General features: G+C 38.7%; 1 protein-coding gene across 5 annotated transcripts in view; it reads right to left on the bottom strand.

The window, feature by feature from the left end:
* The window catches only part of Pparg (peroxisome proliferator activated receptor gamma), a 129,188-nt gene that overhangs the window by 80,556 nt on the left and 22,267 nt on the right, over nucleotides 1-26,365 (bottom strand). For all 5 annotated transcript variants that reach the window (XM_021191865.1, XM_021191866.2, XM_029535224.1 and 2 more), the window contains exon 2: nucleotides 26,156-26,221. The gene's annotated coding sequence lies outside the window, so the exon portion shown is untranslated. The remainder of the gene's footprint in view (nucleotides 1-26,155; nucleotides 26,222-26,365) is intronic.

The following is a 26,365-nucleotide window of genomic DNA, read 5'->3' as shown; positions in this document are numbered from 1 at the left end:
TCCTTTCTTTCTTTCTTTCTTTCTTTCTTTCTTTCTTTCTTTCTTTCTTTCTTTCTTTCTTTCTTTCTTTCTTTCTTTCTTTCTTTCTTTCTTTCTTCCGTGTATGTATATCTGTGTATTTATATTAGTGTCTGCTATATGTGTACTTCTGCCCTCAGAGGCCCAAAGAGGACACTAGACCTCCTGAAGTTGGATTTATAGGCAGTCATGAACCAATCAAAATGGGTATTCTCCAGCCTCTAACTCTCTCATTTCCTAAGTACAGAAAACAAAGACATGGTTTATGAAGAATCACATAGCAAGTTGTGACTGAGTTGCATCTAGAATATATGTGAGGTATGGTTACAAGAATTTACTTTAAGTTGTATGTGTTAATCTCAGTAAACCTTTTTTGGATTTATAAACAAGATGTCTCTTGAAATTGAATTGTGAAACGTTCATTTTCTAAATCATATTTTTTTCTGCTAATTGTCAAATGATGATTTTAACCCAAATCTTTAATCTAGAATTTGAAGTCTAGCATTCATAGTACTAGGGGGAAAGAAAAGAAGTGTTTTAGTTAATTTCAGGACTGAAGAATGAAGTAGCTTGTGCCTGTGGCCCAGCACTTGGGATGCTGGAGAAGGAGCATCGCCTACCAGTTTGAGGCCAGCCTGGGCTACAAAATGAAATTCCTGTTTCATAAAGAAACCAAAGGAAGAGGAGGAGATGGGGGAGGGGGAGGAGATAGGAGACAAGGCAGGACAGTGTAAGGGGAAAAGTGAGAAGCTGGCCTCAACCTTAAGTTATGTCACTAAATTGATCTATGAACTGAGGTAAGTCACAACAACTCTGGTCTCAATTCCTGATTTTTCAAGCAGAGTTAGGGAAAGTACAGAGAATAGATGGCATCTAATCCTTTCTTTGAGCTCTTCTATTTGATACATTTTAAATGCTATGTGTTCTTGTCCTTAAATAAAATTAGCCTAACTTATGCATAGGATTATCCTTATGACTACATATTCACATAGACACACACACACACACACACACACACACACACACACCACCCTACTTTCACATCTTATTGGTCCTTCTCAATATGAGACTTAAATTTTATTTAAAAGAATTTTTCTTCATGCTTGTATGCCTCTGGTACACAGAAGATGCTCAGTAAGTACTGAGTAGATGAATGAATGCATGTGTGTTCCTGTTTTATGTCATCCATCAGGACTCATGGCCTTATTTCTACTATAATATTTAACTGCTATATGTTTTCTTGGTTGACACCTAGTAAATGAGCATTTATTATATCCTGTCCTTTATTAATCATTCACTGAATGGAGTTGATGTCATACAATCTAGACCTAATTTATTTCATATGTCTGTTTTACCTCTCCAAGTACATACTGTTAACTCCTTTAAAGATAGAGAAGAAAGTGCACTTAACTTTAATGATAATTACTAATATAGCATTAGGTATTTAAGACTGGATTGCTTATTGTGACGGTTAAATCCCACGAAGATGATGCACTATCTCTCAAGGCCTTAGGAAAGCTTTCTACCCAAACTTAAATGTCTGTAAGAAGCGTTGCCTGGTGTTTGCTTTCAGAAGCGGTGCTAAGACAGTTTTCATCCCTTGAAAAACTTCCCAAACAAACCTAAAGACTGTTAATCACAATATTCTTCCTTGACCCAATAAAATAACTGGTTGCTCATAACAAGTTCTTTAGTTTGGATTCTGATACTTGAAACTTCTAGTATACCAAATGTCTGGAGTCATACACAGAAAGAACAGTGATGGCAAAGGGTTTAAAATGCATTTTTCAAGTCACTGGGTGCTTTGGCTTTGACTTCTTCCTACAAAAAACCCAGGAAGTAGGTCAGCAGTGGTAATACAAGCCTTTGATCCCAATGGAAAGGCAGGCAGATCTCTGTGAGTTCAAGGCCAACCTGGTCTACAGACTGAGTTCCAGGACAGCCAGGGATATACAGAGAAACTCTGTCTTGAAAAACAAAAACAAAAACAAAAAATCAAAACAAAGCAAAAAAACAAAAAAAAAAACAAAAAAAAAAACAAAAAAAAAAACAAAACCCAAAAGTAACAACTGTCCTATTGTAGAGAAAACATTACGATGAAAACATGTTACTGTATGAAAAACTTTATAAATTTTAAAGCTCTATGTAGCTAGGGGCAGTATTGTACTTCTGTGGTTTCAGACATTCTTGAGGCTAAGGTAAGAAGATCACTTGAACTGAAGAGTTTGAGGCTAGCCTGGACAATATGGAAAGGCCCTATTCGAGGAAAACAAACAAAAACCAAACCAATATAATACTCCTATATGAACAGAAGATATTATTTCCTTCTGTTGTGACCAGAACACTAAAAACATTTCCCTTAAGATTATAATTTTAAAGCTTTATTGAATAAGTATGAAAATATACATGCAAGATAGGGATGTAGCTTAGTGGTGGAACCCTAGCATTCCCAAGCAGGTAAGTAAATAAAATGCACACGCTGAGAGCTGGAACCTATGATGCTAACAGCAGTTACTTCTGGGTGATGGGATCCATTACGAGGGACTCTTTGCTTTGTGTGCTTCTGTAGACTTTGCAATAGAAGCTATTACTTTAATCACTACTCACTTGAAATAAAGATGCTGTGCAACAGTTACTAGAAAAAGAACAGCTACCAACCTGGAAGGCTCTCTGAGGAAGAAAACACACACATGCGCACTAAGCTGAGTTCTTAAAACTAAATTTCTGTAGATAAGTGGCAGTGATGTTTGGTTACACTTTTCAAAGACTAGACTTATCAAGAACACAAGTCTTTCCATTTTTCTATGGAACTATTATCTCTTACATGGTTTTCTTCTCTGAAGTGTTTCTATTGGATAGCAGAAGTGCTAGTCTTCAGAAAGTATGAAGAGGTGAAAGACACCCTTGGAAGACAGACAGGAAACTTAAAGTTAGTCTTGCATTACAGGTACCACATGCTCCTGAACTCCTTGCTGCCATTCTTCTCTGCCTGTCCCCAACTCCCTAGAATGCTCCTGCTGTCTCCTATGATGTTCATAGTATACATAAATCACTTTCCAACTTGGCCTTTATCCTAGTACTGAGATTTTTTTCTTTTTTAAAAGACACTATGCTTTGTTCTCCAGGCTGGCCTTTTACTTGGCTCAAATCTTTCTCCCTTGACATCCTGAGTGGCCAAGGCTGAGAAAAGGAATGACATCTCCTATGACTTTATTTTACTGAAAATGCTGATCAGTTTTTGTTTCTTGCACTGTCCTAGCTTAAATGTTGCTCTTTCCCTTGAATTCATTCTCATCATTCATTCTACTTAACCTTGTTGAGTAAGTCTCTGAGATAAAGGGGTTCCATTAAGATGATTAGATACTTTATCAACTCCTAGCCAGGACGTGTATTAAGGAAACAAGGCACTGTTAGCAATGTACATAGAACCTTGGGCATGAACTGAAACTGTCATAGGCAAACCAGGTCATCATCACTTTAAAATTAAGCAAGGTCAGGAGATGAGGAGAGGATAGGTGTCCTGATGCCTTTGGTCCTCAGCAACTAGCAACTAGGTCAGTGCTGTCTTTGTTGTTTGTTTGTCCCTTATAACCTTCTCCTTCTGACATTTAGCTCATTGATCCAGGACATATAGCACTTTTTGTTTTTGTTTTTGTTTTAAAAAAAGCCTGTAGTAGAATGTAGTGTTGTAAAATTTCTTCTCTCTCTTTCTCTATCAAACATTGAAGGTTCACACAGGCAGTTGTTTTGCAAAGGAGGGTGGGAATTGCACAGTTTTTGCCCTAGGCTCTCTTGCATTAAGGAGTGTTGTATCTGGCCACTTCTCAAGCCACCAGATGTGAAATAATTAATGCCCACTTAGATTACAAATCTCATTTTAATATCTTTCAACATAAATAACAATAACAATAGTCAATTTGTGCATTTCAAGGCTTCCAAAACAGGAGATACATTAACCACACAGAGACCATACTTCTAAAAAAAACTTGATGAAGTACTTACCTTAGTATAAACAAGAATAGGTAAAATAGCCAATTTCAAGGAAGATAATAGCGCAACAGTGGGTTTGATGACTACAATTAACCTAACCAGCAAAATCCAGAATAATTCAACTTAGTAAATTCTTAGCACCTCAGGAGTCTAAATCATATGTTTCAACTAGAGAAATGATTGTGTTCTGGGATATTACCAACTCTGCCAAGGACCTGTAAATATGACCTAAGATAATACACATCTTTCTTGGGGGGGGGGTTGAGACAGGGTTTCTGTGTATAGCCTTGGCTGTCCTGGAACTCACTTTGTAGACCAGGCTGGCCTCAAACTCAGAAATCCGCCTGTCTCTGCCTCCCAAGTGCTGGGATTAAAGGTGTGTGCCACCACCGCCCAGCGATAATACACATCTTTAAAAGCACTGGTCTAATGTATTCTCTAGAGACTATACACATAGGGTGCTGGTGTTGGGGAAGAATGAGGTGTGGTGCCTGCCTAGAACCCAGAACCCAGGAAGCAGAGGCAGAAGGACTGCAGCAAGATTGAGGTCAGCCTGTTGTCTAGCCAAAACAAAACAAAACAAATTGCAAAGACACACTTCACACAAATACAACAACGACAACAACAAACCCTCTATTATAGTTCAAAGTAAACCTTAATAGCTAACTCCTAATGATAGTACATCATTAATGAGAGTACTCCTAATCTCCTAATGAGAATATCTTTCAAGTTTCATGTAACTTGAAGGTAAATTGATCAAACTACCTTGAAAGAAAACTAACAATTTTGATTCCTGCCCCTTTTTTTGTTCAGTAATGGACCTGTGAAACAGAAGAGCCATCATTTCCCACTAGCTGAGTACAGTTTACACCATTTTAATCCAAGGTCATAAATAAGATTAAGAGTTGGGACGTCAGGGTGAGTGTACACTAATAAACCCAGAACTCAGAAAGTTGGGGCAGGAAGATTAAGGGTTCAATTCCACCATGAGTTACATACCAAAACTGTCTAAAGGAAAAAAAGAGTTAGCCTTGGTAATAAACAAAATAAGGAAGTAGAAATAAATAAAGCAATAACAATATTTGATGTAAAGAGGTGATTGGTAGATAAAGATTAAAGTAGATCATATGAGAATTCAAGTAATAAGAGAGATATGGCAGTTTACTAGAGATTCAGGACAGAACTGACCATGAAGTTCAAAATGACTAATTATGATGATATAATCTTTTAGCAGTAACAGAACATGTTTTAGTATATAGTACCTATTTAATGTTGAGAAATTCAAATAATTCCCATTTTTCCAAAAGATGACACTCAAGAAAACTGAATAACTTGGTCTAAATCATTGAATCAGGAAGTGAAATCTGTATAAAAAGATATTTAACCCAAATTATCAAAGATGTGTCAGATCAACCTGAAATAAAACACACAGAAACAACAACAAAACAACAAAAATCCTGATCATCAGAGGCTGAGGCAAGAGGATCAACCAAATTAAAACTGTTTGCAATTTATAAGACACTGTGGGAAATGCACAAGAGTATAAGTCTCCCCTTAAAGTATCTGTAATCTTGCCAGAGAAGCCAGTGACAGTACAGTGACATGTTAGGCAATGGCTTATGATTTGAATAAAGATTGAGCCAACACCAGAGGAGATGTCAAAAGGTAGACCTGGCTAATTGCCAAGCTAATACCAAGATTAAAAAATTTCACAGGGATTCAGAGGAACATGTCAAGTGGGATGGCTCCTGGAAAAGTCCCAGTGGAAGACATGGGATTTCAGGGAAGGCTTGCATGAGAGCAGGACACACCCTCTGGGAGTACAGCTTTTATTTTCCCATTCCTATCTCCATTATTTGATATGGCTTTACTATTTAGTATGAATAAAGACTGACTAATGAACCAATTAATAACAGAAGGAATGAACATGTGTAGAAGAAAGATGGAATGCTAGGAAAGAAGAAGTAAAATATGGCCAGGGTGGGAGAGACCATGCAGGTAAATAAATTATCTTGTTTTAAATTTCTGATAAATGGTTTAGCCAAGGTATGCACTAGGACTATGGGTCTTCAGACTTTCGGTGAGGTATAAAGATATAGATTCAAGAAATGCATCATGGTTTGAGTTCCAACATCACCTCTACAATTAGTGGTGTAGCTGTGTGTGTAAACTAAGTCTGAAGTTTCATCAGTGTAGACCAATGGGTCTCCACCTGTAGGTTGCGACCCCTTTGGAGTCAAACAACTCTTTCACAGGGGTCATCTAAGACGATAGGAAACACAAATACTGCATTATGATTCATAGTAGCAAATTATAGTTATGAAGAAGAAGCAATGGAATAACTTTATGTTTGGGGTCACCACAGCATGGGGAACCGTATTAAAGCATTGTAGCATTACGAAGGTTAAGAATCACTGTTGTAGGTGATTCTTATGAAGGTTGAAAGAAAAAAATATGAAGGTTCGGGCTGTGATTCAAGCCTTCAAAATCTTTGAACCTCTGGGTTCAACTCTCAGCAACAGAGAGGGGTGGGAGGAAGAAAGCCAGCATATGAAAAAGCAAGCAAACAAGCAAGAGCCAGGCATGGTAGGACACAAGTAGCCAGGAAGCCAAGGCAGGTGGATCTCTGTGCATTCCAAGCCAGTCGACACTACACTGTGGGACCTTGTTTCAAACAAAACACAAGAAAAGAAAGGAGCCTGAATTGAACAGTGCTTGGCACACAGAAAGTATAAATGTTTCCTTATTAGGGAAACATTAGGGAAATCAGGGCTGGGGAGATAGCTTATTCAATAAAGTGTTTGTTGCTCAAGCACGAAGACCTGAGTTCAAATCTCCAGCACACATTTACAAAGGAAAGTGGGACAGTAGAAAGGAAGATATATAAAACCCCATCTCTGGGTGTTTGGTAGAGTAGAGACAGGCAGATCCTTGAATCTCACAAGCCAGTCAGTCTCACCAAATCCATGATATCCAGGTTCAGTGAGAGATCCCTTTTTAAAATTTTATTAATGTTTTTATGCTTATTATTAAATTCTTAAAATTTTCATTTTATTGATGGGAAAAACTGATACCAAAACCAGTTCAGACTAGGCAAGTATGCTGTCTCAGATCTTAGATTTCATGGGCAGTCAAATTAGTACAGTTCCTGACATCAGTCAACAAATAATGAATGCCTTAAAAAATCAACTCCATGGTATAGGGACCTTAACATCACCAACAACTCTCTGCAGGGCACAGCTAATTTCATGTCCTATTACTTTCTGGCTCTTAGACTTTATCTACAAACATGTCATTTGCTTGCTTTTCCTTCTTGGGGCCTTGTCTGTGTTCAGAAAGCTTTTTGCCTGTTCATATTCATTCTTGAGAGCTCTGTACAAAGGTCTCTTCTGGTGTGAAGTGTGAAAGGATTCCTGAGGTCTCAAAGAAAAAAAAAATAATGTGGAAAGCAAGCAAAGAAGACACACAATGTAGTCACGGAGCACAGACACTCCATGCACATATGTACCCATGTATGAGCATTCATATTCACATGTGCTCGAATATATAAACATATATAGCCATATACACAAGTTATTACCACCATTTGAAAGATCCCTGGTATAGTCTGTTCATGACTTAGCTCACTCAAACCTAATATAAACATTATGACCATTTACTGTATGTATATATACATATGCTTACTTTTAATTCTAGTGAAATAATTTTGAAAAAACTGGATTATATATTACACAAAATCAATAATACTAGGAAAACATTACATACTTAATCATAGTGGCTGAAATTATACCAAACCCATACATTAAATTAAAAAATGACATCTAACTGATTTGTACTGAAAGGTGTGAAGCACTGGGAAGACTTGAATAAACCCTCTGACTTTACTCGCTTATATTATGGAGTTTAGAGTTCTGGTAGCTAAGCCATACCAGCCATTAGCTTTGCTGTCCACAACATCTTTGCCACATCATCCAGGATACCAATTGCCTCACTACTTAGGCATGTGCAAGTAGTGTCCATTGGGTGACCCTGTGATGTAAGAAAATCCCTTTCAAAGGTACGATAGCACTGCCGTGTTCTGAACACATGTGCAGGAAGAGCCATGGAGTTAAATTACACTGCCGGTTTCACCTTCCTTTTTCCATGCCTTTCCAGAAGTACCCCAGGCTCTTCCCTCCAGGAGGCCGGCTCGGAGCTCAGGCCTTCTGTGCCCTCATGTTTGCCTGCCTTATGAATGACCTATTTATTTCCCCTCTGCAAAACTTATTGTTTGGGTGGCTGGTGACCACACAGCCAGCAGGACAGGAGCATGGCTTCGGCGAGCTGTCTCCACACCTTTAGAAAAAATGAATAGATGCTAAAGAGGGAATGAAGGTTGAAAAGTGACCTAATTCTTTAAAAGAGCAACTTCTAAACTGTTTCCTGAAATTACCTTTTATGTTTTTTATACCTACAGTCAAATGTCATTACTTAAAATAAAACTATGATAGTAAAAGTTCCAAACTCATCAATTTGGAGCTATCTAAATTTAATCTACATTTTAATTTGTCCTATAACATTTACCAAAATACAAAAAAAAATGCTTACTATGCTGAAGGAAGATTTTACACAACTGGAAATGGAAAGAGTGTTCTAGGTCACTGAGTTGAGCAGAAATTTAATTTACCAAGAATGGGAGCCTGGGGTGGAGCACAGAGGCAGAATGTTGTATTAGCATGTTTGAGGCCCTGGGTTCAAGCCCAGTGCTGCTCTACAAACAAACAAACAAACAAACAAACAGTTGGTTTACCAAGAACAATCATTCCTTGCATGGGTTGACCACCTCTTCATATTATAAGACTCTATCAAAAGAACTGGAAAACTGTTCAACTTGACAATCATTGGCATAAAACTACCCTGGCATGTAAGATTTGAAAATATCAGAGATGTTGTGGGTACTGATTTATGTTTCTGTATCAGTACTCTCTCTGAGGATCAGCCCCATAGACAAATATTTATTTGACAGAGTCCACCTCCAGTAGAAAGACAGGGCATCAAATGGAGGGATGGGGTTGCCATCCCACAGTCAAAAACCCTGACCCAGAATTGTTTCTGTCTAAAAGAACTTCAGGGACAAAAATGGAGACTGAGGGAAAGGAGATCCAGTGACCAGCCCAACTTGGGATCCATCTCAAGGGGAGGCTCCAAGGCCTGACACTATTGGTGATTCTATGGGTGCTTACAGACAGGAGCCTAGCGTGGCTGTCCTCCAAGAGGCCCAACAAGCAGCTGATTGAGACAGATGCAGATGCTTACACCTTCCCAATGGACTGAAGTCAGGGACCCCTGTGGTTGAATTAGGGAAAGGCTGGAAGAAGCTGAGGAGGAGGATGACCATAGGAAGACCAGCAGTCTCAACTAACCTGGACCCCTGAGATCCCTCAGACAATGAGCCACCAACCAGGCAGCACACATTAGCTTGTCTGAGGCCCCAACACTTATACGGCAGAGGACTGCCTGGTTTGGCCTGAGTGAGAGAAGATGAAAGCCTAACCCTAGAGAGACTTGAGGCCCCAGGGAGCAGGGAGGCCTGGCGGGGTGGGGTGTGGGTATGGGGACATCCTCTTGGACACAGAAGGGAGGAGGAATGGGAAGTGGAACTGTGGGAGGGTGGACTGAGAGTGGGTAATGACTAGACTGTAAAAAAATAAAAGTAACACACACACACACACACACACACACACATACCACAGACAACTCCAAGTTAATGGTCATAAACTAAAGTTGCATCAGTTCCCCTAAAGTCCTCCTCTTTCATTGATCCCTATTTTCTAGGTGGTTGGACCCATCATCACCTAGCTGGTCATCTATGGAAGGTCATTCACGTTTGTGCCAACAGCTACATCCTTTGGACTGGATTTGTTAAGTAGTCACATTTGGCCCCTTCTCTGCCTCCTTACTCCTATAATTTAGACCAACCACCTCTCACGTACACCTCCCCTTGGTTTCCCTTCAGCTGTCCCATCTGCTCTTATCTCTTCCAGCTAACTCCCCTGCTGTAGCCAGAGGGATCCTCCAAGGATGCCAAATAGAGAACACCACTCCCCACCCTACCTTAACTTCAAGCTGACTTCTGTCTTAAACCTAAACTTCCATTTTTTTCTGAAGCTTCGATCAACTCCTTTCCTTTTAAGTCACTAAGAGAGCAGCTTTTCCACCTCAGAGCCTCCATTTCCCTTTGCCCTTGCTGTTCTTACAACTCCCTAAGGTAACTTCATATCCATTTGTCAGTGTATAAAAACCACTTCTTCCAACAAAGACAAATAAAGTCACCTCCTGTTCTAAGCAACTTAGCATGCTCCTTTCCTCCCTTGTGGTTCCACCATTCTATGACAGCTTGATCACCCTCTGTTTTCCCTACCACACTGTGGACTCATTGCAGTAGCATAGCAACAAAGAACAATGGCGATTAGAGTTTGGTGTTGCCCTCCAACTTCCTTTCTCCGTGCCTCTACCACCTGCTTCCCTTTACCAGAAGTACCCCAAGTCCTTTCCTCCAGGAGGCAGGCTCTGAGCTTGGGCCTTTTGTCTCCAAATGATGGCTGATGAAAACATCTACTTGTGCTGTGCTGGACAAGTTACCTAACCAGCCCTATTTTATTATTTATGTGTGTGTGTGTGTGTGTGTGTGTGTGTGTGTGTGTGTGTGTGTGTGTGTGAATGGCACATGTGAGCAATGCCCACAGAGGCCAGAAGAGGGTGCTGGATTCTCTGAAGCTGGAGTTACAGGTAGCTGTGAGCTCTCTCATGTGGGTGTTGGGAACCTAATTTGTGCCCTTTAGAAGAGCAGCAAGCACTTTTAACCACTGAGCTATCTCCAGACCCAAAGATATGTGCTTAACTTGTGGGATTCAGTCTTTATAATGACTTGTCATGACACAAAGACATAGTATCTTTACATTCATGTGTGGATCTGCAAGAATCTGTGGGTCCTCACTTAAGACATCAATGGCCTCTTTAAGATCCAAAGTTTCAACATTCTGAGAAAAATAGATGTTTATCTTCCACATTTCTTCCCAGTGAATCAGCCCCACATGTGGGCTTGTGAAGGTAGATCTTAGAAAGAACACAAGCAATCCCACTGCACCAAGGAATGCATTTGAAGAGCAACAGGCTCTTGGGTAATGCTGTTAGGCAACAGCATGAAAGCACTCAGCTTTTGCATTGTGTTGGCCAGTGGAGGCTGATGAAAACATCTACCTGCATTTAGAGGGCATGAGAGTTTTATCATCTGGAGAAGGATGAGAGAAAACAGACTTAAATGTGAAAGGGAAACAAGAGACAGCAAGGGGGAAACAAAGAAATAAAAAAGTGGGCAAGGGACCTGAATGGGCATTTTTCAAAAAAAAAAATGTATAAATAACCAATGATATGAGAAGACTCTCAAGAGTCATAAGATAAAAAGAAAAAAGCAAAACCATGGTGGGATAACACTTTAAATCTGACAAGATGGCTGTTATATTGCTGAAAAGAACATGGAAACTTAGAATCTGAATGTATTGCTGGTTGGAATGTAGATTGCTGAAATGGTAGTGGAATTCAGCTTGGCAGTTCTCGAAAAAGTAAACCATAAGCCAATCATACCTGATAAGTACAACAATTGAAAGACTGAGGCAGGAAGATAGCAAGTTCAAGGTAAATGGCATAAAACAATAAACTTCCATGGAATCATCACATGTAAGTATTTAGATATAGCTTGTTCCTCCCTAAAGGTTTATGTGTTGGAAGTCTGGTCCCAAGTGTTCTGATAGTAAATGGTGGTGGGACTATAAAAAGGTGAGAGATGGTGGCATACAGCTTCAGAAGTGACTGTGACACTTCTCTTGGGACCCTGGTTAGTTCTCCCCAAAGAGTTGTTACACAAAAAGCAAGATTTGCCCTACCCAGGCTTCTGTGCAGCCCCCTGTTACTCCCCTCAACCCTTGCCCTAACTCCTTGTATTGTGATATTACTCTCTAAGGTCATTGCCAGCACCCAGTCAAGGCCAGAACTATGCTTTGAAGTCTTTAGTGCTGCGAGCTAAAGTCTGTTTTCTTTTCAAAGTATTCAACCTTGTCTATTTTGTTGTATCAATTAAAAATGGATTAATTCACCATGTGATTGAGTGGCTCTACTCCTAAGTATCTCAAAGGAATGAAAGCAGAAACTCCAACATACATGTGAAAATAAAAGGTCATTGCAGTGTAATTGGCAAAGAAAAAGGTTAAACAACATAAATGTTCACGCAACAGCTGTATGAATAAAATGTGATGCACACATAAAACAGAGTATTATTCAGACACAAAAAGGAATGGCATTCCGATGCATGCTATGGCATGTGAATGAACCTTAAAGACATTGTGACAAGGAAAACAAACCACGAGTAAAACAACAGATATCATGTGATTCCTGTTGAGATGAAATAATTGGGATAGGCAGAATTTTAAAAGGCAGAAATCAGAAGAGAGATAGTCTCAAAGCTAGAAATGAGCAATGAGGGGTACAGAACTTAGTCTCTATGACAGAAAAGTTTTAGAAATAGATATAAGAGAAAGCTGTGCAATACTGTAAATATTATTAATGTCCTTGAGTTTAGTTAAAATGATAATTTTTTGTTTGATATATTTTTCTACAACAAAAAGGGAGAGATGAATAGCTTGTCTACTGACTGACTGTTTAAACTCTGAGTGAATCATGATCTAAAAGAATCATAAAGTACTTAGGAATCAAGATTGGGGTCAGGTGCAACTCCGTGGCAGAGCATGCATACTAGCATATGTTGGTCCATATCCAGCACCATAAACAGAAGAACTCACAGGGTAAGCATTGAATAACCACCTGCCACCTGCTGATCTGAGTTCATCCCCCCAAAGTGGCCCACACCTTCATTCTGTGCCCAGGCAAATCATGAATCATTCTTACAGGTAAATCTTAAAGGTCTCAAGGTAAAACTACAAGCCTGAACATTCTGATCTCTGAGTATTCTTTTATCCCTCACTAGGGAAGGTGGCAGTCAAGACTGAATGACACTCAGAACCAAGGGAGGAAAAGTGACAGCAGGATTGCCTCACCGGCACACTCCAAGAGCAGTTCTTTTATTTTCCACTTTGCCATCATTCTTAGTTCAGTTTGCTTGATTTTTGGTCAATGACAAAGGGCACCAGTTTCAACTTTGATCTGGGATCGACACCTCAGTTGTGATAAGACTGTATGTCTGAAGGACTTGCCCACATCTAAGTCAACCACACAAGACATTCACCATTATCTCTTTGCCATGGAGAAGGGATGCTGCTCTCAACAGGACTGGAAAATCACCATCTGCATTCCTAATACTCTGTGGTATTCCTTCTGCGTGGGTTCTGGCTCCTCACTTAAGAGTTCACATCTCTAACTGGTGGACTCCCCCTCTCCTCCCTTGTACCTCTGAGGCTACTTGGGACTAAACTGAGTGGAAAAAGGGGGAGGTGACCACTCACAGCAAGTATTCTGTTCTCTAGACTTCTTTTTACTGGAGTTCTTACCACGTGCCCAGAGGCCATGTGCTAAAATTATCTAAATATAAACAAAATGCTGGTTTCCTGAGTAAAGTCTCATCTGCCAAGATTCCACTTAGATTGCTGATTTATAGGTGTACAGACTCCTAACACGGAAGGTCACCATGGCTCTCTGTCTTTGGGAGGCAAATGAACCACTGAAATGCCCTGGCCAGGGAGGAAGATGTAGCTTTGGTTAAAACAATGAATTTCTGCCTCTTCTGCTAGTGGTTTTTTGTTTGTTTGTTTGTTTGTTTGTTTCCCACTTCACCCCTCAAACTGCAAAGTAAGTTCTTCCAAGGTTATTTCTATGTATATATCACAGCAAATTGGCCACTCTTCTAAAATAATGCGGTAGTCCAGGCTAAAAAAGAAGCTAATATCTAAAATGGAACACACCATTGCCAATTACCAAGTACTTTTGCATGCTGGCCGCCTCTACCCACCTTCTCAGCAGCTCCCAATGAGCCTTCAGTTTGTAGCTGCCTGGCTGTCTTGCTTGGGGTTTTAGTTTCTACCCAAGAACCAAAGAGCCATTTATGAAAATCTGCATTTTTCTTTATACAAACAAATACTCTAAATTTCTACCTGGGGGAAAGGGAATTTCAGAGATAACCTGCCAAGCTTGAAACTCCATAATGAGAAAGAGACAAAGATGTCTTGAAATCATCAGATGGCTGGAACTGGCCTGCTAAGTGTGAAATGTTTGACTCCATTCATTTCTGATCAGAGAAAATGGAAAGAATCAGTGGCCTCTATTTGCAGCCATAACTTTCCCATTGTGCAGAGTATAGAAGCTATAGGCTGGCTTGGTGCTGGAGTGGTCTGGATAGGTTATTCAGTATCACTGGGCTGCTGTAAATTCAGATGTACTTCTTCTAGGTCTCAGTTCATCTTGGCAAAATATTTTCAGTGTAAGTGCAATAAACTATATTGTCCAACTTTGGTTTTTTTTCAATCCAGTCCACCACATTTGAGGTTTGGTGGGGTTGAAAGAATCCATAGGAAGTATAAGATATTACAGTGATATTTGGAAACTCTTGGCTAGCTGGAGGACAACTCAAATCATGGGTTTAGTGGAAAGCATTACTAAATTTGGGGTGGCTTCTTGTGGTTTTAGTTTTTCTTAAACCAGCATCACTAGGTTTGTTAATACATAGATTTTTTTGTTACTTAGAAAACCTTTCTATGACAATATAAGTATAGTCCCTTCTTAAAATAAAATCATACTTGGAAAATTTTAAGTTAACCAAAGGTGGAAAATACTAAGAATCAAATCAATGTTTAAGTTACTACACAGGGCATTTTTGAAAACCTAATTTCCATTAAATTCAGTCAATTCGTGAGTTTATTTCCTTTTTAACAAAAGTTAAACATAGCAGACAAGTGAAAAACTCAATTAAAATCAAGGAAAACCAGTTAGTCACACCAAGCAACTATGGAGATATGATTAACAAGCCCCTAAATTCTCAAGAAAGGGACTGAGAGGAGAGCAAAAAAGAAATAATACCATAAAGTCTCTTTGTTGGTGACATTTTACTTTGTAGGTCAGCTTTCATTCATCTAATAAATAGTTATTGATTAGCTACTAAGTGTCATATGCTATAGTGTATGCTAAGCATAATGGAGACTATGTTGGTAGGTTTTTTTTTAATTGTCTTCCAAAAAACATTTCACAGTTAGCAAAATACAGACATTTACTGAGTAACTATTTGCTTCATTGTTTTTAGTTTCTTTGAGACAAGGTTTCACTGTGTAACTCTGGCTAGTCAGCAATTCCCTGAGTAGCTCAGATTTTGACCTCTTAAGTGCTAAGATTATAGGTATGTGTGCTCCATCTAGCTTCTGAGTTGTATCTCAGGGGCTCATTGTCAATGATTTCTTCAACTGATACTGAAGACATTCAAACTGATATGTCTACTTCTAACTTTTAAGATGAAGGTCAGTCAAATACTTTCACATAGGTGTTGCCCTGGGCCTTTCTATCAGCTGTTGCATCTTCAGTTCAGTTTCAATAAATCCAGAAGCTGCTCATCTTCCTCCTCCAACACAACTCTATACCCATTTCTTTTCATACCCCTATCCTTTATATTACTCAAAAGTTACAGGGCATGATGCTGCACACCTTTAATCCTGCACTCAGGTGGCAGAGGCAGGCAGATCTCTGTGAATTCAAAGCCAGCCTGGTCTACATGTTGAATTCTAGGCCACCCAGAGCTACATAGTGAGTGAGATCTTGTCCTTAAAAAAAAAAAAGCCATTTCAACCTTTTCTCTTCCTCTTTCTATGTATTCAATCACCACGTGGTGTCAACTGATATTAAGATATCTTTCACTGGTCCCTGCTGAGCACAGCTATGATCCTGTTACTCCCCTATCCCAAGCCTTGATGCTCCCCACTGAATCTAGGATCAAGTCCAAATTCTTCCAAATTCAATGATAAGGTAAGGAGGGTATACTGATACCTTAAAACCCTCCTTACCTTATCATTGAAATGTCTGACTTCTTCCATATGGTGTATTCACATCTTTCTTGGAGGGTTCATGGTTAACAAGGCCAGGTGGCAGGTGTTGAGCATCTTGGCTCTGCACGTATGCTTTCTCCTATGGATTTTACCACACTGTTCCCCAAATATACACCAAGCTCTATTGCTTAATTCTCTTCCTTTCTAGGGACTGTCTCTAAAACAAAACCATGAGCCAGGAATATATCATAATGCCATTCTGTCTAGCACAGTACTGGATATGTAAAAGAGGTCCAAGGGGAAAAATAGGAACAATAACAACAATCTGGCCCTAGCTTAGAAGCCTTGCTATAGAAAGCTGAGTGGTCAGAATTGTTCTGTGACCTGACTGTTCCTTACCCTTAGTTATAGAGACAGAAAAAAAACTGATAAAGTATCTATGTGTACTTTTTGTGGACTTATTTTCAATATTTGTAACAACAAAATGTCACAAAGAGTAGTCTGTTGGGCCAGGTGCGGTGGCAAATGCCTTTAACCTCAGCATTCTGGAGGCAGAGGCAGAGAGGCAGAGAGGCAATGAGTTTGAGACCAGCCTGGTCTACTTAGTAAGTTCCAAGCCAGCCAAGACAACATAGCAAGACCCTGTCTGAAAATAAATTAAATTAAATTAAAATAAAACAATCAGATTAAATATGGGATAAATATATCTTATCCAACAGGGATGTTTTTGAATTTCAGATTTTTTAATATTTGCATTTATATTCTGAGATATCTTGGATGACAGGCTCAAGACTATGCCCAAAGTTCATTTATGCTTCATGGACCCTTTAGATCCATGGTCTGAAAGTAGTTTTATATAGTATCTGTTACATACCTGTCTTTTAACAGCAACCTGTCACATGAGGTTAGGTGTGGAATTTTCTAATTGGTTATCATGTTAGCTCTCAAAATTTCAGATTAGGGATGGTCAATCACAGAATTTTAAAAAGTAGTGCAGTTATATAGCATGCTTTATAGATCAGGTTAGTAATAGAAAGATAAACCCTAAGGGCTGGCAAGATGGTTCAGTTGTTAAGTACTGCCATGTTACCCGTGAGACCTGAGTTGGGATCCCTAGCACCAACATAAAAAGGCCAAGTGTGATGGTGCATGCCTATATTCCCAGCACTGGAGAGGTAGACATAGGACGATCCCCGTGGCTCACTTGCTGGACAGCTTATCCTATTCAGTGAGTCCCAGGCCAATGAAAGATCTTGTCTCAAAAACAAGGCACCCATGGTGAGAGGGCTCAGTGGCACTCACCCACAAGCCTGGTGACCTAGCTAAGCTCCAGAACCACATAAAGGTGGATGGAGAAAGCCAACTGCACAAAAGTGTCCTCTGATCTTCATGGATGACCTCCTTATTATGAATATACTCACAATTACTCACAATAACAATAAGTAAAAATTAACAACAACAAAAATGAATGGTTCCTGAATAAGGACACCTGAGGTTGACCTTTGACTTTCTCATTCATCTTACACACACACACACACACACACACACACACACACACACACTCACAAACACACTTCTCGATGAAGACTGCTAATAATACTATGTTTATTTATTGGAAACAAAAATGTTTGAATAATTTAATTTTAGTTGCATTATAACTTTATAACTGGAATATTTACTAGGAAATGTGTTAAGTACTAGATAGTCTGTGTTCTTAAGATGTATACTATAGAAAAACTAATTTTTCTATCAACAGTGACAGGATATAGTTGGTCCAGTCCAGTCAAGAACTTGATGTTGTTGAAAGTTTAGTGTCAGAACTATTGGTGGTAACCACACCACAGTACATGGAGACGTTGGCCACAATGCTTATGACATTCCCTTTGATGGGGACAGAACATCACCTTGGAGTTTTAGAGAGGCTCAGAAGGTGGTCTGCAGTGAAGATGAAATGAGGTGATGGACTGACTGCTCATCTGGGGATATATTTGCAATCAATTGGGAGAAAGGCAAGAAAGACTCCTTCCTCTCCATCCCCCAGTAGAATTTAGCACCCAGGAACAGAAGTATATGGAAGTATGTATTCTGAGATGCTTGCTATCACTTTCATTCCAAAGTCTGGAAGATAAAACAGTGGGTTTACATAATCATATGGCTTGGCAAGATGATTGTAAAACTACCCCACATCTATGACTTAGGGAGAATTGTCACCTTAGTTTAGCACATGCTAGTTGCCACTCTCCCAGGCTGATTGTTCTTCAGCAAGATGTTAATCTGCAGGGCTGAGTGCTCTGTCAGGCTCAGGGACTCTCATTTGTAAGAGTACAAAGTGAGTACAAGGCATTTTACTCTGGTAATGTACAGTAGTGCCAAGACCTCCTACATCTCCTGGTTTTCCATGCTGGTATGTAACAATAATTAGCATGAAGAATGAAGTTAATATTTTTTCCTGAGTAATGATTATTAAAGAAATACTGAAGAGTTTCATGAATTCTTTGAACTTCTATCACGCAGATAAACAGTTAAGCAAATAAGTTGCTTTGGGGGGGGTAGTTTTATTTTGCTTTTGGTGCTTAGGGACTGGACCTCGTGCATGCTAAGCATGGATTCTACCACTGAACAGCACATATATCCCAAGTCCCTAAATAAACTGTGTGTGTTTCTTATTGTGTGGTAGTATTTCACTATGAGGTCCAAGGTTGAAAGTCAAATGCAGATATATGTAAATAATCTTAACAAACATCTTGCTCTTGCCACAGACTGAGTCCCAAAGGCAATGCACCCAGATATAAGCCTATAAATTTTTAATTACCGCAAGTTCACTATTATTATGAAAGAAATAGATAACAATATTTTAAAGAACAAGGCCCATAAAACCAAAAGGAGACAAAAGGCACAAACTGCTTTGCTTTAATTTGTAATTTGCACCTTCCTGTAAATAAATAAATTTCTAAGACTTTTAAAACAATATGTCTTCAGAGAAAAGGTATGTTCTAGAAAATAATCCTTGTTGTAAACAGAATTTCTCTGAACTTGGGATAATTCGTCAACTTTCATGAAAATCCTACTATTTTCAGGAATGACTTGACTTATCAGTAGGGTCAGACTGGGGTTTGTAGGAGACGATGGTGTGAACAGTACAGAGTGAATTGACTTACTTCTGTTTTTATTTCTCTGGGGGTGGGAGGAGTAAAAGCCATGATTATTGTAATACTCTAAGAACAATCCGGTTATAGTTTCTAAGTTTTCCATAAATTTGTCCTTACTTAAATAAACACCTTCCTACTCAACAGATAAAGAAACCGAGGCCTGAAGTCTTGGAGAACTAGAGCCAATTTTCTGAAAAGACCATAGTTGTTGACTCCTCAGGCAATGCATTTTTCTGGAATTATATAGTAGGTTCTAAAGGTCAGTTAGTAAAGAAGCTGAGTATAAGGTGTATCCACAGTAGGAGGAAAGATATTCATTCTCACTACTCCCCAGTAACAATCCTTATAGTTCCAGTGAAAGTAACCAAAACAGATCTTGTGGTTTATTAGTCATGCTAAATTTCTCTGGATATTTATTGTAGAAAACTAGCAAAACTAGATTCAAAACTAGATTGAATTTAAACCTCAGCAGTCACTTCTGGATACAGAAGTGCTTCATTTTTACCATGCTCTCTGGAAGAAATTCAATAACACATTGTTAATACTCGACTCATACAAAATGATTTCAAAGCTCCATGGGAATTTAGATTTGCACAAGTTATTAGGATGTGACCTTTCCCTTAGATTTCTTATTTTAGGATCAAGTTAACATGGTATTTCCCCAGTGGGAGCTGTTGTACTTCCTTCACAGATAAGCAATCACAAATTATAGTGAGTAAACTCAGGGAAATCTATATTATTGTGATGCAGATGAAAATGAAATCTTAAAAGGATCCCACACTACATGCTCTTGGATTTGAAAGGAAAAAGTCATGTGGTTTGCTAACAAAAGAAAACAAAACTCATGCCATTATGGTATTTCCCCGAAATTTATTCCTGATTGTTTCTTGTCCTGGCTACTAAGTCTTGTGACTTTTAAGGTTTATTAAAGATGTTTACGTCACTTAATCTTCTCTGTCCTGCCAAGGAGTATAAAAGGTTAAAAACATCAAATAATTTAAACAATTTCAGATCATAAGAACCAGAGAACAAGGAGTTCATGAGCTTAAAGGAAAAAAAAAAACTAAAATAAAATGAAAGATGTCACTGCTGCTTCCCCTTAGTCCCATGGAATAACAATAGCTCTTACATACAACTGTGTGTCATTTGGCAGGAACTAAAGGATAGGCATGCACGTACATACACACTCATTTTTATTTTTTAAAGATAAATAAAATAAGGGACAGAGGATAGTGAATAGATTTATCCCTTAAAAGAGTTAACAATAAAAAGGAATTTCATCCATAATCTATTTTTTCCTGTTCATTTTAATACATTTAAACAATAAATGTATTAAAATTTCCTTATATGTTTTCTTAACCCTAAAATTATTCTTTCAAATATTAAAATCATAAATTGAAAATAGTTGATCCTTATTCCCTTAAAATAGTTAATAATATTTTTTAAAGATTTATTTATTTTTTATTTTATGTGTGTAAGTGTTTTGCCTGCATGTATATATGTATACTGTGTATGTGCCTAGTGCCTAACAAGGCCAGAAGAGGGCATTGGATCCCCTGGAACTGGAGTTAGAGATGATATAAGGCACCATGTAGGTGCTAGGAATTGAACTCTTAACCACTGAGCAATCTCTCCAGTCCCCAATAATAAATTTTTAATTGACAAAAAAAATATTTTTGAGACATCATCTCCCTATGTAGCTCAAGCTGGCCTTGAACTTGAGATCTTACTATCTCAGCCTCCTGAGTGCTGGGATTACAGACCTGTATTATCACACTTCACTAAATAAATATAATTTCAAAGTTGGATTGTATTCTACTTTGTTAGACCTACATTTTCGGAAGCTGCTATTCATTCTTCTTAGCCAACAGTACATGGACTTAGTCATCTGCACATATAGCAGTGCTATAATTTATTTAAGTTTGTATAGCCACAGGAAATAGTCTTTGCTATAAAGTAGACTATTGGTTTCATTGGTTGGTAGGGTTGTTTGTTTGACTGTAAGAATGGGGCCCCAGTGCTGTACCTACTAGGACAAAGTACCACTCTACCACTTCAGCAACATCTCCAAGCCTGATGTTTTTAAAAAAGAAAAACAATAAGAACAACAAAATCACTTGTGTTATATTATTCCTAAAGACCTGGTAAACTCTGTACCCCCCTCATCCTCCACCACCCCCAAATCACAAGTTACGATCGCAGGTAAATGCTAATTCATTTACACAAGCTGGTTATGGTTACACACGGGCCTGTAATCCTAGTATTTACAAGGTGAAGAACAAAGAAAAGGGAAGTCATTTGAACTTTTTTGTTCATTTGTTACTAGAGTACCTTAACAAAGCAAGAATAATATAATTACCCAAGCACTTCCACTAACAAATTCTTAACTGAAGAAGAATTGAAACCTTGAAAATTAAATAAGTGCCAGAACATATATGATATATAATAGCATAAGCAGTTATATCATCAAAAAAAATCAAATCAAAACTAACACACAAACAAATTGGATAGCACTTAAAACCTGGCTTAGTTAATTAGGTAATGTCACTAAGGTCACTACAATGAAGAGTCTTGTTGCCATGGCAATATGCTAAAAGTCAGGCAGTGACTAGAGAAAATGTAAATGTTTGAGCAACTGTAAGACCAGTCAAGCAGGATTGTAAGTGGATGCCTCACAAGAACTAGAAAAACTATGGGAGAAAAGTTTTTGTGTGATGGTGATAGTTTATTTTAAACATATTTTCATAGCCTTTTACGAATAAAAGTGTTTTAGACGGAACTGATAAGAGGAACAAAGGAGACAAATGAATGTGACAGAGGTACAAGGCATTTGTGTTTGAAAGCCTTGTGATGGGGGGGGGGGGGAAGAAGGTGATACACAGGCCTGAAATTCCAGCATTTTGGCTGTGAGGCAAGAGATTGCCACAAGTATAAAGACAGCTTGAACTATATAGTAAGTTCTAGACTGGTATAGAGTACGTGGAATCATGTCTCACAAAACCAGAAAGGGCTAGAGAGAAGGTCAATGGAATGGACATTTGCTCCTCTTCCAGAACACCTAAGTTCAGATCCCAGTACCCAAGCAGGTCACAGCTGTCAAGCTCCAGGGGCCCCAACAGCTCTGGTTTCCACATGCATACCCATATGTAATTAAAGTTAATAAAAACGAGTCTTAAAAAAAATACAAATGAGAAAAGAGAAGACTGTCTGTCTTTATTGCAGCTCTGTGTAGACTTTAAAAGTCTGGAAAGCCCTGGGTCTAATCCCCAGAACAATCAAGTTAAGAAAAAGAAGAAAAAAAATAAAACAAAACACATCCATTAGTTAAAATCCAAAGTAATTTGTTTTAGCTTTACATACTGTTGTGAACATACCAATTGTTCACTCTTAATGTTTCAATATCATATATGATCAGAATTTCAACCCTGTGGTCAGCGAGGCAGAGCGGTATGCTGAGACAGGCCCCTATACTGCCTACATCGCATAAAGAAACCTATGGAGATTGCTTTGTCCTATTAGCAATTTACACAGTTGTGGTCTGCTCTACCAGTATAACTAGAGTTGAATGGCTGTCATAAAATCCCTGGGACTGAACAAGTTCAGATATCTTTAATCAACAGACACTCTTTTCTCCCTTACCCTCAGTCAACGTATTTCTTATAGGGGCTTTTCTTCTTTGTTTAGATTTGTTGCCTTAGTTGTAAATTAACCCACAAGCAACTCTTTGGGTTTTTCTTTGATCTTCACAATTTATGGCACAGGGGCCATTTAAACTGTCAGCAAGTTATGCTCAGAAAATCATCCCTGGGTTTAAAAACAAAACCTTCCCAAGGGTAGAGGCACCATAGCCTTTCCTGGAATGTGACTATTGGAGATACCTATAATTTCCTTTTTCTATTATGGTAACAATACATAAATTTACCATTTTAACTATTTTTACTTGCTTTAAGTTACTTTAAAATGTCAACTCAGTGGTGTTAAGTGGTGAGCAGGCACCGCCAGAACTTTTTCAACTTGCAATTGCCAACTGTTCCCGTTTTACTTTCTTGCCTGACTCCTGACCCCAGCCTCAGTAGTCCTCACTCCACTTTCTATGAGTCTAACTGCTTTAGGTACATCTGCCATTATTCCTCCCACGTAAAAACTATTAACTGATGTAGTTTACTAAGTTGGTTAAAGATGCAAGCAAGCTAAGAAAAAAAAAAATCAGGGTCAAATTCCAAATACTTAGCACTTAATTCTCACGCCAAAATAACTGAATTTAGATCACTCCTTCTGATGCCAAACTGCATATTTGCCTCATCTTGAAGGGTTTGGCCTCTCTGTTTTAAGTCACTTCAGGCTTTTCTAAGGTAAAACAATTTTGAAAGCAAACTTAATGCTGCTCTTGGCTTCCTTTAAGCAGTTAAGTTCTCTTAGTGTTACCTGTACTTACTGCACTCCCCGACTTTCTGACCGATGCCAAGTAGTCTTTCCTCATCTCACCGGTCAAATATAAGATTCTAGGTAATAAACACTGGGGACCAGGAGCACATGGATGAGATTAAAAACAAACAAACAACAACAACAACAAAACACAAAAACTATGCAATTCTTGTTTGAACGTTCAAATCCTATTCTGCCTCCAGCTTCATTAAACAATTTGCTAAAAGTTCCCAGAGAAGTACTGATGTGTGCAGTTGGGATCTGTTTCCCCCTACCCCCAGCTACGGGTGCTGAGTAGCACACATACTTCCTAGGCAGATATTCTAGCGCTTGGCTGTCCTATATACTCCTGTGTAGTTTTCAGGGTTTTCTAAGAGGCTACAAGTCACTGGCTGCTACCTGAAGTAGATTGAACAGAGGCAGGTTTGTAGAGAAAGGGATGGAAATGCATAGAAAGGGAGCAAAGGGGTGGGGTGCATCTCAGTGGGGGAAAGCCACTTAGCTTGCACTTAGCTGGAGTTAGCCCCTAGCATAAATAACAACCAGCCACTCTAGGGAAAGGGATGGCACCTGCCTCATACCTCTGACTTGTGTATGAATTACCAGCAGCAACTCTATTCATATAAATCAGTGAAAACCAAGGGCAAATTATTTGGCAATTTCCATGTGACTTTTTAAAGCAGTGGGAGGATGCTCACCCAGAATTCGCAAGGCTCTGAGTTCAATCCCCCAAACTGAAATAAATTAAATAAATAATAAATGAAACCACAACCAAAACATTTTATAGCTTGGGAATGATTTAACTTAACACTTATATAAAATATAAAAAGACAACAGATCTCTATCTTGTGCATCTTTCCCCACAGTTCACATATTCAAACCCTAGCACAATTATCAAAAATAATATAACTGGATTTCTCCAGTTTTCCTGCTAGTATTAGTCCCTCATCAGCGCCAGGATCCACCACATTCACTTGCCAAGTCTCCTTGCTTTCCTTTAGGCGGGTGATGGTTCCCAACTCTGTCTTTTATGCTTCTGAGGCTGTTGAAGCATGATGCTCAGGTATTTTTAAGCTGTCTCTTTTCAGGGTCTACCTAATGCTTTCTCATAATTTAGCTGAGGTCATGGAGTTTTGGGAAGAACACCAAATATGTCCCTGTGTCCCTCTCAGGATACCTCACAGGGTAGACAGCTCACCGAGTCTTACTACTGTTGATACGGACCTTGGCTGTTGGCTATGGTTGGTACTCGCCAGGACTCAGTACTGTAAGTATCTTCATTCCCATTTGTAATTAATACATATTGGGAAAATACTTAGAAGCTGTACAAATATCCTGTTTTTTCTTCCATTCTTACCCACCCACTAAGGTCAGTGCTTACTGGTGGATCCAGCCTGCATCAACAGTTGCTGTGGTGCTCTGACAACTCCGTCTTGCCTTCACGCCTTCCTAAGTTCTTCTGTAAAGAAGAGTCATCACTCTCTCCACCTTCACTTACTCATTTCCCCTGGAGTTATTCACACTGATCAGAACTCTTACATATATTTCACGTGAGGATCTATAATGTAGTCCCACAGTTTGTGTCTTTATTGCTCAGATTGTCTCAGTGTTGGCTGCTGGGCTCTTCTTTCCACCCTGGGACTCTCCTGGAGCTCACCCTGCCTGGCCTCTGGCACTGCATGGCTCTCCAGGCTTATGTTGAACTGCCTTTGTCTCAGCTTTGGAATCAGCCTCTTCTACGAAGAGCTCAATTTCCTTCTGAGAGAAAATGGCATTTGAACACCACAGTTTGGTTTGCTGCTGGGGAGGCTCTTATCTAGGTCCTCTCAGAAGACAGAACTAAAGAACGTGCACCGACACACATGCTAATGCAGGCTGCATTAATTTGTGAATATATTTATCTGATGTTTTTTATTTTAAATGCATCTGCAGGTTTCAAAAACATGGATCATACTGTGACCTCCCTTGTTGACTATGATCAATAGTCCTAAAACTACATAAAGCTTCAAAGTAACTTATGTCTCCAGTCAAAAAGACACACGTAGGGACTGAAAACTGCCCTTAATACACTAGGATCAGGTTCTGAGAGAGAATGAATTTCACATAACTTTATCCATGGACCCTGAAGCCATACTCTATGTTAGTCAGTCCCAAGGAGGAACTACTATCATGTAGGTATCAGCAATTCTCCTTGAAAAGAACATGTTTGGTATATATGAACCCAATTCTGTCTGACTAGAGATTAGGGTTGTATAGCTTATGAGGACCAGACAAGATATATTTATCTAACTTCAGTTGTAAGTATAAGAATCTAAAAGAATGCACTTGGAGTCATTACTTGGGTATGAAAATAAGAGGTTTATTTTTAAAGGTTTGTATTATAGTGCAATTACTAGGCCATTTTCCTATCTTTGTTTTGTCTTAGACAAGTATGTTATTATGAACTCAACTAACTGGCAAATTATGTAGGAGAAAGTGTTGCAGTAGTAAAAAAATTAAAAACACAATTTTAATATAACTTATTAATTATATTAATGTAATTTATTCTGATGTACATACCAGTAAAGGGTAGTCTTGTTCTTAAAAATGTCCTTGGATATCAATGGTTCACAGCTTCTTTCAAATCTGAATAATTAAAAAGAAAAATATTTTGAAAATTTGTTGATTTTCTAAATCCTCAGACATCCCAATCTGCCAAAATGCAAATATACACATTAATTTTCATACCCAGTATTTGCTTTTCCTGAGCATATAAAACTTTATATTCTC

Source organism: Mus pahari, chromosome 2 (genome assembly GCF_900095145.1).
Source record: "Mus pahari chromosome 2, PAHARI_EIJ_v1.1, whole genome shotgun sequence".
Lineage (NCBI taxonomy): Eukaryota > Metazoa > Chordata > Mammalia > Rodentia > Muridae > Mus > Mus pahari.
Note: the sequence above shows the minus strand (reverse complement) of the source record. Positions and strands in the feature narration are given on the sequence as shown.